The sequence below is a fragment of the Periplaneta americana genome, chromosome 9 (genome assembly GCF_040183065.1).
Source record: "Periplaneta americana isolate PAMFEO1 chromosome 9, P.americana_PAMFEO1_priV1, whole genome shotgun sequence".
Classification (NCBI taxonomy): domain Eukaryota; kingdom Metazoa; phylum Arthropoda; class Insecta; order Blattodea; family Blattidae; genus Periplaneta; species Periplaneta americana.
In genome coordinates, this window is record NC_091125.1 from 68477610 (window position 1) to 68494120 (window position 16511).

The 16511-nt window shown below is 36.8% G+C and overlaps 1 protein-coding gene across 2 annotated transcripts in view; it reads right to left on the reverse strand.

Moving 5' to 3' along the window:
- The window catches only part of LOC138706053 (potassium voltage-gated channel subfamily KQT member 1-like), a 901236-nt gene that overhangs the window by 446448 nt on the left and 438277 nt on the right, over positions 1-16511 (reverse strand). The gene's annotated exons all lie outside the window — the stretch shown is intronic.

Here is a 16511-nt window from a genome sequence, read left to right on the forward strand (position 1 = left end):
AAATTAATAAAATAATTAATTTTTGTTCCGACGGTTGAAAATCGCTTGCTACGTGTGGCGGTCGCAGCGTTCGCGAGACTTTATAACGATGAGTAGGCCTAATCTCAAACGTCCGTCTCCCTGACCTTGATTGCGCAACATTCTGTAAGACGGGAGAGCCTACCTGCTGAGCTCCTTTGTTCCGGTGAGTTATTTTTATTAAAAACTGACATGTTATTTAAGTAAACTTTCTGAAATTTTCACAGTGGAATCAATATACCCTAAAGAATTAAAGACAAGTTTTTTCGTCTGTAAAAATGAATTGCATTTTGTGTTCTATATTTTTTTTAATTATTTTACGGTGGGTAACTATTAAGGGCATTTATAAACAAGGCTCTCCTTTTTCCTTTTTTGAATTGCATTGAAATCATTTTCCCATTTTCCTTTACATTGTAAGAAAACTTCAATGAATGAAACCTTGTTCTTTGTTAAACCAATATTTTAAATTCTGATTGCTGCCAAACTATGAAAGATATAAATATGGTATTGCTTGAAATTCATATTTAGAACATACAAAATAACCTACTACAATATTTTTAACTTTTGAGACATCATGGTTCAAAAACATACTTTTTTGAATGGAATGACCCATCCAATATATGTTTCCTACTCATAAGCTATTTCTATGCTAAAGAATTCAACATATGGAAGACCACAAAATAAAGCAAATTATTAAATCTCTGCGTCGCCAATAGTTAATTTTACTGCAGAAGTTAAATCTGGTTCACTTTTGTTCACTCAATCATGCCACGACAATTTCTGACGCGTTTGCAGTTAATTACATTAACGCTATTATTATACAGGGTGACCCATAAGTCTGGAAACATATGGAAAATATGCTTTTTGTTGTTGTTGTTTATTGACATTTAAACGATCGGTTTAAGCAAAAGGGAACGTATCGAAGTCATTTTGTTGTATGGTGGAAGAAGTCTGAGAGAAGTGGCTGATGAATTCAACAGACTGCATCCTGAACGTGCACCCATTTCATTATCATGTGTTTACAAATTGGTGGAAAAATTTGAGCAAACAGGTTCCGTCGAAGATAAGCCGCGTCGTGGTCCCCCACAGAGGTCCGCCGTCGAAGAAACATTAATCGCTGTTCTTGGTCGGTTTGCAGTAAGTCCCAATAAATCTATGGTAGTTAGAACCTGGCTTGACGAGCAATTTCCTGGCCATTGGCTAGGACGTCGGGAACCGGTGGAATAGCCACCACGAAGCCCAGACCTGACATCTTTGGATTTTTATCTCTGGGGTCACTTGAAGTCTTTGTTGTATGCTGAGAAGATTCGATCCCGTACTCATTTGCAGGTGCGCATCAGTGCAGAATGGGGAACATATCGAGCACATTCTGTAAAAGCTCATTTCCCTATGTTTCTACACTTATGGGACACCCTTTAGAGAATAAATGAAATAACGACTTTCTTCATTGGTAACTTGAGTTCCTATACTGATGAGACAAGTAGAATCTTTTGTGATAAAATAAGCATAGACTTCTAGGGTACCGTTATCTCTTTCTTACAAATTCCAACATTTATCCTTACATCGTTACCAGCGCTGCGTTTGTGAGAAAAACTACTAAATCGTATCACAACCACAACAAAACTATTCCATAGAATTTCTACTGCCAAACATACCACTTAACAGTGACGAAAAAGGATGATCGAAGTCCCAAATCGTTAGCTCATTTTCTCACTGAATATTTTTGTAGAACTATTAGCTGCAACAGCAGTAGCGAAAAAGGCTGACAAGTTTTGCCAGGAGCTCTCTTTAAGGGACAAATACGAGAGCAAATCTACAACTTTACTCCCTTTCTAGAGCGAGAAATGGCAAGAATTTTTATCGCACTTTAAGATTCATTTCCCTGAGTCGGGTTCAATCCGCGGACTTCATATGCAACTGCTAACATGGCAACAACTAGAACACAATTGATGACTTACTGATTTATAGTCATTAGTATAACTTTAAGAGGAAATAAACCGAAAAGAGGACCAGACTATAACCTGAGATGAAAGACGTGTAAGGTTGAACCTGGAGGAAGGTAATTGAAGGGTTCAGAGCCATAGTGGGCCAAGAGTCATTTATTAAAAACGGAGAAAGCAAGTGAATGTGAATGCCATAGTTTAATAAGATTGACGTATCATTTAGTTTTGATGTGTATACTTTACATTACTTGCTATATTTTTCCATTGAATTATGGTAATAACATCATTTTAACCCTTGTTTTCTATGGTTTTAGTAAATAGCGCTTGGCCCACTATGCTCTAAACCCTTCAATTTTAAGTCACTAATCATCATTCAATCATAGCTGATTGTGCACCTGCCATTAATTAGCAAGTCTGTGGGACAAAATATTTAAATGATTACAGAAATTTGAGAGATTGTTGTAGGAATACAGTTGTACTAGAAGTGATGTTCCAAGGTATGAATTTGGATCATCAGTTTAGAAAGTTGATACGAAGGCAACTTAGATATGAAGTAAAATAGGATAATGTCTGATATAGTCCAAGTTCGAAAAGATTTCCATACCATGTACGCTTTTAGACGATTACAAAATAGATTACAGAGACGAAGCATTTATTATAATAGCACAGCACTGTGTTCAGTAACACAATCGATAGAAGTCAAAGCGCATGTAATATTTTCTGTGAAAAACTAAGCATTTTAAAACAATTACAACAACCAATCTAGTGTGAAACATTTATTACCTCACTGTGAAAGATCAGCTCATAAATTTAATTACTTTGCTTTTCAAGAAGATTAATTTCTTATTACTACCTTCCTGCATTATATTCGCTTCTGTCTTCCATCGACTAGTTTATATCTCAAACTTCTTCCTACGTAACCCCTCTTTATTTCTTATGTTCCTACATATTTATGTATGCATGTATGGTCCTCTACTTTCTCATTCTCCTAGTCTTCCCACATAGTTTTCCTCCATTTTTATTTTTCTTCTATCCATTTCATTTCTGCTTCTTCTCGACATCCTTCTGATCTTTTTTCGCATGCTCATACCCATTCCCCTCATCCTTCTGTAACTTATTCCCATCCACTTTTTCCTTTTCAACTTTCTTCTACTTATTTTCTGTTACTTATCCTCATCCTCCCGCTTCCTTCTTCTTTTTTCCAGTTTCATTTTTCTTTCAACTACCCCTTATTTATCACATTCCTCTTGCTAATACGACTCCTCATATTCTTCTTGCGTGTTCTTTTATTACTGCTCGGTCGTTTCCTCTTCCTATTCCCGTCACCCGACGTCATCCTTCCATTTCTGTCAGTTCGCTTCCTCACAATATTCCAATGACATAACGTTCTCATCCTGTTCCCGTCACGTCGCGTCCTCCTCATATTATTACCCTCACTTTGTTCCTCCTATTCCAGCCACAACGCTTTCGCCTGCTGTACCCGTCGCTATGCTTCCTCCTAATCCTGTCGCTCCGCTTCCTCTTCCTATTTACGTGACTTCGCTTCATCCTCCTATTCCCGTCACTTTGTTCCTCCTATTCTAGTCGTTATGCTTCCTCCTATTCCCGTCGCTCCGCTCCCTCCTAATATTCACGTCACTTCGCTTCCCTCTCATATTCCCGTCACTTTCTTCCTCCTATTCCCATTGCTTCGTTCTATTCCCACCGCTACACTTCCTCCTATTTCCGTCAATTCGTTTTCTCTTCCTATTCCGTCACTTCGCTTCCAATTCCCGTCGCTACGCTTCCTCCTATTCCCGTCACTTCATCCTCCTCTTATTCCAATACAACGCTTCCTACTCCTATTCGCGTCACAATGCTTCCTCTTTCTATTCCCATCACTTCGTTCCTTCTATTCCCGTCACTTCGCTTCCTCCTCCTATTCCTGTCACTTCGTTTCTCTTATTCCTGTCTTCTTTCTCCTATTCTCGTCGTTACGCTTCTTTCTCTTATTCCCGTCGCTACGCTTCTTTCTCCTATTCCCGTCGCTACACTTCTTTCTCCTATTCCCGTCGCTACGCTTCTTTCTCCTATTCCCGTCGTTACGCTTCTTTCTCCTATTCTCGTCGCTACACTTCTTTCTCCTATTCCCGTCGTTACGCTTCTTTCTCCTATTCTCGTCGTTACGCTTCTTTCTCTTATTTCTGTCGCTACGCTTCTTTCTCCTATTCCGTCGCTACACTGCTTTCTCCTATTCCCGTCGCTACGCTTGTTTCTCCTATTCTCGTCGTTACGCTTCCTCCTCTTATTCACGTCACTTTACGTTCTCCTACTATTCATGTTACTTCACTTCCTCCTCGTATTCCTCTCAAGTATCATTCCCTTATTTCTGTTTCTCCTCTTTCTCCTGTTATTTCTCCCTCTTTCTTCAGTCTTTGCTTCTTACACTTTTATTGCCTGACCTTTCTACTCTTCCTTCGCTTATTTTATCTCTCTCTCTCTCTCTCTCTCTCTCTCTCTCTCCCTCCTATCTTCCCTTACTGTAATTCTTCCCTCGATTTCTACTCCTCTTTCTGTTTTCCTCATACACCTCTCCACAAGCCTGTTCCTACCACTTTTTTGCCTGTTAGATATCTTCATCTTGTTCTACGCAGTTTTATTCTCCTTTTCCTTCTGTTGTTCTACAGTATTTACATTTTTCTTCATCTTGTTGCTTCTTTATCTGTTCTCTTCTCTTCCCTCCTCTTCTTCCCGGACATCTGTCTTGTATTTTTTTCCTCCTACTATGACTCTTCGTGCTATTTCTCTATATTTCATTCTCTTCTCTTCCTGAATCTGCTATTGTAGTCCCTCAGATCTTTCTTCTCTTCTTCTTTTTATTGTTCCTCTTAAATCCCTCTCACTTGTTATTGTAAATAATAAAAGGTTTAACGACGTTATCCTCATTTATTACAAGATACTCATTTCAGCCAAGAATTCCACAACGTAAATTTCCTCGTGGCCCAGCTTTTCTCATTACTTGTACGGTGATATAAAATGAGAATGATGACACGAAATAAATCGCATCGTTGTATGAATTCCACCCTACATTCTAAAGGCATTTGAGCCTTAGTTTTGGTGTAAAAGTCCGATGCACTAGGCTATCGGCCAGTTATGCGCTTTGCTTAATCGCCATTTGGAAGGCTGTGAAGCAAACGACTGCAGTCTCCACCCTCGAAAATTGAAAGAAAAATTGACGGCGAGGCGAGTTTTATTTCATATTAGATAGAGAGCAGAGTCGGAGCAAAACGGACACAAAGGAACAGCCGTCGCGGGAGTCACGCGACGCTGGGCGCCTCTTTGTTATTTCCTCATAACCGGCTTTCATGGGAATGAGTGTCTGTCTTCCATCCGTTACCTCTCACCTCAAAGTCGTTAACCTAATAAAAAATTAGTGTGAAGTTGATAGTTATAATGGAGTCAATATCGTTAGTAGGTTCTCTGAAGTATAAGATTTTATGTAATAGACCCTTCTTGAAGTATGTGAAATGTTTAATATTTAAATGTTACACATATAATGATAGCAGTATTTCTCATAAGCGGACACCTCCCAGGATTTAAAAAAAATGTCCAATATTGAAAAGTTTCCATTATTGAGAAAATAATAAGAAATTAAAGCTCCGTATTCTGAAACAAACATATTTATTTTGAATTCAGTAGCAATTCTAATAAACATATTTATTTTGAATTCAGTAGCAATTTTAATAAATTGGAATAAAGAATTTTAATGTAGTATTAGTACTTTTATAATTTTCTTCACCTATGATGCACATCTACTAACGTAGATACAATTTCTGACAATAGTCCTGAGAATCGACTTGGGGACTTTCGTTGCAGCAGTGATAAATCCTGTACTGAAGACAAGGTCATATCTAAGAAGTAAAATATTTATATCACAAACATTGTCTTTTGCACAGTTCCCTTTCCACCATATATTTAGTACATTTTCAGCTTCAGTTACTATTTGTCTAATCTTTACAAAATCTGGTATCTGTAAACTGTTGAAATTCTCAGTTGATGTACCTATGTAATTAATCGCTACCACACATACAGATGGCACTATTTGCATGACTAAGTATTGTTTTGAATACCTACACAGGGTAATTAGAAGTAACAAAGGAAGACTACCAAAACCAAGTCTTCGCATGTGGTTTACTCAGAACGGGTCAAAATGAATTGTCTGCACTAAGATGATCACGTTAATAATAATAATAATAATAATAATAATAATAATAATAATAATAATAATAATAATAATGAATTATTGTTTAATAATAATTTATTATTATTATTATTATTATTATTATTATTTAAATACTTTTAAGATTGTCACAGCAGTCGACACTTACAGTATCTGTTAAAAGTTAGAGAACACCCTTCTACAGCATATGACTCCCTCCTTAAAACGTTTTTAAAACCACTTGATTTTTATACATGAACTAAATTCCCGTCAAAAGCAAAGTTTCTTTACCGCAAACCCGACATCTGTATATTTAAAACCAAAAATTAATATAATTATATTTTCCGTTAGGAAAACTCTTTAAAATTTTTCGTTTTTGTAGAAAAAAATTACTCTTGGGCCAATGAATTTTGTCATGTAGGTAGACATGGCTAAAGGGCTCTTTGCGCTATTACCACTTAAAATACTGTGACGCCCTGGTTGCATTTTGTTTGATATTGCTCTTGCACACATCTAGAAATAATCCACAGTCGATGAATAAAACTGGAAATGAGCTATTTAAGCAGTGTTACCAACTCCGAAGGTAGTGATCTAGGTGGCTGTTGCAGTCCGAGATTGGTTCGCAGCGAATTTCGAACTCAAGGGAATTTTGTTAATTGACAATTCAAAGAAAAAGCAAACAAAATTGTTCTGACTGGACTTAATCACAGGGTAGTTACAACTCTTATAATAAAAAGAGATAGCTATGATTAGCCTGGCGTCTGAGCGAGAAGAAGGTGATAATGTCAGCGAAATGAGTCCAGGATCCAGCGCCGTAAGTTGCCTAGCATTTGCTCCTAGTGGGTTGAAGGAAAACTCCGAAAAAACCTCAAAGAGGTAACTTATTACAACAAGGATTTGAACCCGGACTCAAGTTTTGATAGACACTAAGTTATAGTTAAATGCAACTTTTATGTTCGAAAGTTGGAAGGTGTATGTGAGGACTTCAGAAGCACAGGGATACAAGTGACATTTCTAAGAGCATGAGTTAAGTGCATCCAGTGCAAGCTAAAACATGTAAAATTTTAGTGGCATTTAACCACACCACACACTAAAATTGAAATAAAAATTTCACGCAATTTACGAAGTCTTAAGTACTGTCAACTACATTTTCTCACAAATAACTTAAGTGCACTTATACCCCTTTGCTTCGGCCCCCCCCCCATATTTGTGTACAAGTGAGAGACATGGAGTAGTCCTCCGAAAACTTTAAGTACTAAAAATAGAGAATGAAACTGTAATGTTTTATATTTAAATTGTTTAGCACTACAAATTTATTTTTGAAGCCTTCAAGTATTATCTTTCCTTAACACGAATTTGAAACTGAGTGACAAAAAAGTGTCTCTTTTTTAAGTTTATAAATTTTCCAAGTTTAATGGCTCTGCAACACAACCAGCGCAATGGATGAGTGGGAGAAGTTGCCAACATTTAAGGAAAATTGCAGCCTATTTACTGGTAGTTTTATATATTGCCTTACTGAAGCGGCAACCAGCGAAACAAACTTGTCAGTGAAGTGGTCACCATAGCAAGGCATATTGCAGTTTGGAATCGTTTTTATTTTTCCTTGTAACTGAGTAGCGAGACCATCTGTCGGCGAGAATCGTACTTGGAGTCTGCGTTCGAGCATGGCCTCGAAGTTCACTTGAACTGATTACCTCGTTGGGTTCATATATATTTTGATGTACCGAAGTACATATGATATTTCCATGCAGATATTCTGCGTCATCATATGATGAAAGAGTGATGGAACGGAGAAAAATTCTCTCCGGCGCCGGGATTTGAACCCGGGTTTTCAGCTCTACGTGCTGATGCTTTATCCACTAAGCCACGCCGGATACAACCCCGACGCCGGTTAGAATCGTCTCAGATTAAGCTCCATCTCTTGGGTTCCCTCTAGTGGCCAACCAGTCACTCATTCGAGTGCACCTCAACACATGTATGGACTTCGGTCCTGCGTTCATAGACATCTATGACGTAGTGGAGAGGGCGGCCACTAGAGGGAACCCAAGAGATGGAGCTTAATCTGAGACGATTCTAACCGGCGTCGGGGTTGTATCCGGCGTGGCTTAGTGGATAAAGCATCAGCACGTAGAGCTGAAAACCCGGGTTCAAATTCCGGCGCCGGAGAGAATTTTTCTCCGTTCCATCACTCTTTCATCCTCGTTGGGTTCGTTTTCGGGTTTTCTTCCAGCTGTAAGGAGTACTTACGTCCTGTACGCTCTTGGTGAATTCTCTCCAAAATACCATCTAGCAATACAATTTTACTGAAGCTAGAAAACAACACAGGTGATTAGTGACTTCAAGTAACCGATACAAAAGTTGAAAAGGATTATTTGTATTCTTTAATTGATAACAATGTATTTTTTTTTGAGGTGACCAAATGAAATTTAATATTTATCTTGTCATTCGGACTGACAACTGGATTCAGCAGACTGTGAAGTCCTCGCAATAAAATAACTGGACGGAGTTAAACAAAGGCCATATCGAGCTGACAGTTCAGTAATTGGATATTCAAATTCAGTCGTGATTATGGATTGATTTTCGTTCGCACTATTGACGGATCCATCCGCTGATAAAAGCAATGATTAAAACTCTAAAACACTGACCAAGGACGAAGACGACAGTACTATAAAAATGCAGGTACTCTTTCCCCAGCCTCGCATCATCCCTCCCTGGCAACTTTGGATGCCGGTTACTTGGACAAATGGTATCCGGTAAATGCACTCTTTGGTATTCCTTCTACAGAGAGTATCAGTGGCTAGCGATGTGTGGGGATTAGCCTTGTGGCTTTGATCCCACATATTCTATATAAACATTATTTTTTAAAGATACTAATTTGCGATTCATGTGCTTTGCAGATTGATTTAATACTGTAATTACCTGGCACTGAAGAAAACATATTTTGTGATATATTATTTTACATTTTATGCAGGAAAATTATCAAATATTAAGTTCCACTATGCAAAATAATTCAGAACATAAGATATTGTAATGGAAGGGAAGGTTTCATCGCAGTCCAAATTGATATTCATACAGCAGATAATAATTATAGGCTAAGTTACTTGACATGTACAGATATGCCGATAGTACAATTTCAATAACGTTTTTTAATTTGTTATTTTACGATGCTTTTTCAACTGTTATGTGTATCTCTGAAGATTTATATCGTGTACTACGGTGAGTTTAAGTGTAGTGTAGGGAATGGGTGAGGATGATCATAAAGATGAGAAACTGAGAAGAGGAAATCCTTCAACAGGTGTCATTATTTATTTGAATTATATTTGAAATTTGGATAAAGGACACGAAAAATTAAATATGACGTTAAATGATCTGAAAATGGCTGGGAAAATTACAAGTTGTGATCATAGTGGAATCATCATTTGAAGAATACAAAAATATCTATTGTATTATTAATTTTACCACGACTAGACAAATGTTTAATTACTATTTTTAATTGGTTATTTTATAACGCTTTATCAACTCCTATGGCCATCTAGCGTCTGAGTGAGATGAAGGTGATAGTGCCGGAGAAATGAGTCCAGGATCCAGCGTTTGCTCTTATTGTGATCAGAGAAAACTTCGGAAGAAACCTCAATCAGGTAACATGTCACAACCAGGATTTGAAATCGGACTCGCTCGTTACACGGTCAGACATGTTAACCGTTACTCCACAACGGTGAACATTTAACTACTACTTAATTAGAAATAATTGATGACTAGCCTAACTGTAAATTGAATTAGTACACCGATACCTAAATATCAATATTTTATATTTCCCTCTTCTGTCTAAATTCAACTGATAAAACTATTTGTTAAGATTCTTTAAATTACGTTTGATATAAATCTACAATCTTATTGCAGACTTCTGAGCTAGCCAAAATTTAATACATATGCGTGAGGATGTAAAACTGGTAATGTGAAGATGTGAACGAGAGTGCCCCAAGTAAATCTGCCCAAATATTGTCTTCGACGTAGAAATCCGATGTACAATTCCCTGCTAAAGGTGTGCTGACACGAGTACACATAGTAATTGCGGGTATCACAAAATGGCGGTGTCTTACGGACCACGGATTGCACAGTTAAGCTCATTAACAGAACCAGCCATAACGCAATATATCTCTCTTGCACGAAAGAAAGGGCAATTCTATTGATGGGGACGACAATAGCAGATAAAACGTATAAGTGCAGGGCTGCCAACCTATGAACGACTCCACGACATTCGATTTCAATGGCGCCTGCTTTATGACGAAGCAGCGAGTTCAAAGCGCCGTACAAATGAGCACATTTCCTCAAGTTTACAGAGACAGTATCATCCAAGCAGCAGCACGTGTAAGTGTCACACGAGGTAACTGCCTACAGTGATGGCTCTGTAAGGACTTTCTGAAAAGAAAAAGCTATGCCAGTATTACCAAGAGCGAACCCTTTTCAGAGGCCATTGTTAAAGAACGGAATGAAAGAGTAGCGTCATATTTAGTAAATAAATAAATAAGTAAGCAAACAAGTAAGAAAGCAAGCAAATAAGCAAGCGGACAAGCAAGTAAATAAGCAAGCAAGCTAATAAGCAAGGAAATAAACAAGCAAGCTAATAAATAACAGCAAATAAGCAAACGTGCAAGCAAGCTAATAAATAACAAGCAAGCAAGCAAATAAGCACGTGAGTAAGCAAGCAAATAAGCAAACAAATAAATAAGCAAGCAAGCAAATAAACAAGCAAGAAAGCAAATAAGCAGGCAAGCAATCAAAAAGCAAACAAGCAAACGAATAAGCAAGCTAGGAAGCAAATAAGCAAGAAAATAAATAAATAGATCCATAAATAAATAAATAAATGAAAAGAAAATGGAACAACAAATTACAACTATAGAAGGAAATCAGACACTGAATAACAAAGAAATAAAAGTAACGGGACAAAGATAGAAGAATTAATCAAGAAAGAATAGAAGAAAACGTGAAAGAGAATTTATGAAATTGCTTGGATTGCGTGATAGGATTTAATTCTTGGTATATAATTTTATTAAGTGCGCAGGTTTTAGGTCTTGTCCGTACTACAGCCTGTCTCATAATATATTACAACTGTAACAAAACTTATTGTTAATAAAACATTTATTAAAATAACTAAAATGTTCTCAATAGCATTGTCTTTCTTTAACATTGATTTCATTTACAGTTGATGTAGATACTTCTTTATTATGAATTTAAAACTACTACTCCTTATAAAATTATTTACCGTTCTTTTTTGCGTTTGTCTACACTCCCTCACATGTTTTTTTCCCACACTTTTTGAAATGTGACATATTGCTAGATATAGTCTATAATGGAATCTTTCACTACTTTTTATATCCAGTATGCAACCTCCGTTATGTAATGAACACACCCAGTTTGCACTTGCACGGCCGACTATTATCTTTTCAACATAATACGTAATTTCTTTTTATACACATTTAATTTATAAATTGTCATTTATCGGATTATGCACGAATGACAGCGATATTGTTTCCTCTATAATCAATTTTAGGAACTTCATCTTGCACAAAAGTGTTACAAATTTTTTCAGTTTATAGGTCAAACACCAGCATACAAATTTCACGTCAAAATAAAGTAGAAAAGAATTATGTGAAATAGAAGAAATAATGAAACATACATAAAAGTAAAGTAAAAGGGATAACGAATGGATGAAAAAATAAGATAAAATAGAAGGAAATAAGGAAAGAAAAATCGCCAACAAAGGTAGGAAAAGAAATGACTGAAGAGAGAATGAAAAAGAAACAAAGAAATTAAACAAGAAGATAGAGGAAGAATGCATAAAATAGAAAAATGAAATCTCTTAATACGGAATAAATTGGAAGGAAGATTGTGACTGTAAAAAAGGGGAAATATAAAAAATAACAGAATGGAAAGTAAATGGAATGAGAAAGTGGAAGGAAGAAACAGAAAGATAACAAATCATATAGGAAGACAACAGGGAAAATGAAATAGGAGAAAAAAGGGAAGAAGAACGATGCGAAGAAAGAAAACAAATGAAACGAAGAAAGGGACGAAAGACGACAGACTGACACACAGAAAGAAATGACGAGAGAAATATGAAGAAATACAAATGAAGAAAAGAAACTAAGAAACAAATTAATAAATATTGGCTAATGGTTAAGGAAGAAAAAACAGGAAGAACGACTGAAAGAAATTAATTAGTAATTCATTTTATTTGTTGAGCAAACAAGGAAACGAAGGAGTCAAAGAATGAGTTAAATAATACAAAATTCATGAATATGTCAACGGGCGAGAACAATTTGTGCTCAGTCTAGACTAGACTAACCTTTGACTCCGTCTGTACAGATTGTGCACTATGTAGTTACCAATCTAGCTGTATACAGCCAAGTGGCAGCAGCAATCAATTATACCCTTTAGCTCTTACACAAGCTATATTTCTTCCTTATTATGCGATGCACAGTGCAATCTTAATGATACAGATTTAGAGAATTCCAAGAAATGCATATCTCATTAACAAGTATAAGTGACGAAGGCACTAATTTAACGCGCTAAAAGTTCAAGACAACAATAAGAGACTCATCTCGTATAGCTACGTCGCGTCGTTCTGTCGTAGTAGATATGTATTTGAAGATTTCTTTTAGTTACTGAGTCTTGCCAGTGGCATGTAACATTATTAAACAGGATAATGGAGCAACATTTCGTTACGAGTGTTTGGAAAAATCTAAGTACTTGTACAAACTCTGCCTCACAACGCTGTAGTTACCACAGATTTCATAGGATGTGCCAAAGGAATTCGTTAATTAGTTATGAAATTTAGAGCATTAATGAAGTGACGGAACAGGAAATTATAATTTAGACAACTGTCGTCCATTTGTTTCGCTCCGGGGTTTACCTTCCTAAGAACAGATTTCCACGACGCTACACAACCGACTAGAAATCGTAATGGATTCTGTTTAGTTCATATATCATTGCAATATTGTGGATATTTCCTCTATCCATCCTCCTTTTGTCAGGTTCAACAATATCATGTAGATGTTCCTGTCCTACCTTTGGATCAACACTAGGTCCTCACGTAGCAGTCCTGCCTGGCCGTATGGTCAGCACGATGCAGGGCTACCTTGGAGACGTCACAGTACAAATACAATACAAAGGACAAACAAACATTCTGTCCCGTATTTCCGCCCACACCGGAAATCGAACCAGGGACTTCCTTGGTTGGAAAGCGAACGCACTACTAATAAAACCGCAGTAGCGGACATGTAGGCCTATCTTCTCTACACAGTTCGTTTCTTATTATAATCATCCATATGCTCGCCTGTTGTAATGCTCTCCACTTGCCTTCACTTTCCCTCTATGTCTAAGAAGTAAATTCCACTATGGAGAGCAGAAATTTCATCTCTAAAGCCTATAATATGTCTCTAGTCTTTGATGTCTCGTTTTCATATAATTTTAAAGGCACTATTGTAAATTCGTAAATTTTCAGAATTGTTTCCTCTTCCATAACTATATACAGGGTGATTCACGACGATTTACTGTCCTTTACGGAGCTTATTTCTGAAGACATTTTGAGCAAAAAAGTCATATAAATATAGTTCCTATTCTCACTAATTTAAAGGTGTTTGTCAAATACGTTTTTTTCTTTAGTTTGAAGGTAAAATAATAATACAAATAGAGAATGAACTATTCAGAAGTATCATTTCTTTAATTGGCAAGTATTATGAAGCTAAAAATGTGCTGTGAACTCCTTAGTTGCTTCGTACAGATATCTTTTCTATTTTTAACAAGAAAAATATATTATTCTTACACACTTATCACAACAATTATTACAAATCACACCACTTCTACCGACTTAATTATTTGCAGTTAAAATTTGCATCCTAATTTACAGTCTTGGAGAGTTTACAACACATTTTAAAAAATGTCGCCGTCCGCTTGAGTACACTTGGCCGCACACTTGTGAACGGCACTCGTCGCGCTACGTAACTGCATACGGTTATCTTTGATTTCCGTAGCGCTCGCACTGGCTGCTGACTGCACGCTGACCAAGATCACGCGTTCACAGCAATGCGTTCCAATAACGAAACGTAACTCTGTAAATATTGAGAATAGGACCCATGTATATATGACATTTTTTGCTCAGAATGTCTTCGTAAATAAGTTCCGTAAAGGAGGTAAATCCTCGTGAATCACCCTGCATTTCAGTGTGTCTCAAATATAGTTCCAGAAATGTGATTGGATATGATCAACATTCTTCCTGCGTCGTTAAGTAGGGAACAGACATATGCTCACAAAGAATTTGCCGTTTCAGTTACCGTATTTAATTATACATAGAAAAAACTGCATTTCTATGAAAAGAAATGTTCGCAGACTGTGGATTTGTTTCTTTTTCCGCCCTCCACGAAAAGTCGTATGCAGTTATCCTAGTTATTTAATAGCTGATGAGGAAGTTTACCAAATGATAGGAGAAAGGAAAGTACTCAATTAGTCCACCGTATCTTTCACTCTAATTGTCGCTTGACTTGCACCCAAATGATGGTCTATTTATTTTGACTCTCCAGTTCTAGGGCGGCTACATTTGTAATCCACTGCTGTTTATTACGTCATCACATCTCCGCTTTCAATGCTGATAGCGTGAAATTTTCAGTATACCTTCCTGTTACAGTTTAGCCCTGATGTCTGGAGGTTTGAATGTAATTGTGAATTTTTCTGTGTAGTAACATATATGTTTTAGTGTGGATTGCAAATGTAATCCGTGCGAGTACTAACGTCAGTATTTTTAACAGGAGAGAACACAGCAGCATTTTTCATTTCTTTATTTGTAATTCGATTTATTACTATAAGCCATTCATAAGACATTCCTATTGTTTCAGTGGTTATTTTATACTGCAATATAAATTATTACGTGGACGTATTTGATAATACAGAACAATGAATAAAACTCTTCTCATATGAAACAGACATGTAATGAACCCAATATGACTTAAAGTTTAGGAGTAGGAGGTAACTCTAGAATGTAGTTTACAATAAAAATTAAGTCTATATAATAATAACAATAAAGTTTTTAATTGCATTCTTTGCATCATAATACCACTCATATTATATTGACATTACTGATTTAAATGTTAAATAGAGTTAGACTGTCATATCACAAACAGTTTAATAGAATCAGTTAAGTAATGTAGTATATATGTTGTAAAATTACATATTCATACGTGCAAAAGAATTGATTATTAAAAAAGATATGGATTACAAATGTAATCCGCGAGAGTACTGGTGTCACAAATTATGGGCGAGCATTGAAGGGTTAACGAAAAACTGCAAACTGCAAAAATATAAGTTCATGAAATAGAAAACTGGGTGCAGATAATTTTGTATGCAGCCCTTTCAATAGAAAACAGAACTACCTAACATGCTGTAAATCTACTACCCAGATCATCAACTTTATTTCTTTCGCAAATAAGGCAATCTAAGGACTTTTTATTGTCCCCCTATAACACTTCGCTTTCGATTAGGCTTGCATTCGTGAACTTCCTATCTAATGTGCAAGTCCACCGAGGACAACTACGTCATGGACTTAATTCTGACACAAATTCAGTAAAATATCCACTACACATCCACTGTGTAAATGGCTGTATGTTTACACTCTGACCTTCCATTATTTCCTCAAGAGTTCGCAGTATTGTTGGTTGCGAAATCAGTGTAACATGATTGCAGCTGTACCATTTAGCAGAGGGCACGCAAACAGTGGAACAGTTCGGGCAGTTCCCGGAAGATACAGTCAAAGGTTATGAGGTTTTGTAGGGTTGGAAGGCAACTTTGTTTCTTATAGCATTGATAGGAATATGAAAAATGCCACACATACCAACGAATGTGCTCAAAATAAATGCGACGTTGCCGTCTGTTACGTTGATACGGATGGGGGATTTACTTCACATTTCAACGACTAGGCCGAAACATGGCGTTGTTGTATGTTCTATTGGTAGGTATAGGAGAAGTTCTCCATGTCCCCCCCAAAAAAGGGCTTAAACTTAGCATTGCTGCATATTGCATTAAGATGGAAAGTGTAAATAGTCGATATTTCAATTAACAAGGTAAGACGCAGCGGTACACTGCATTAACAAGGATAGGAAAGTGCTCCATTTCTCAACGAATATGGCCAAAAAAGCGTTGCTGCACGTTTCATGGCAGGAATAGGGGACGTTCTCTCCATATTTCAACAGCTAGGCCAAAAAACAGCATTGTTGAATACTGCATTGAGAGGGACAGGGGAGGTGCTCTTCATATTCCAAAGAATAAGCTGAAATTCGGTGATTCCCCATGTTGCATTGAGA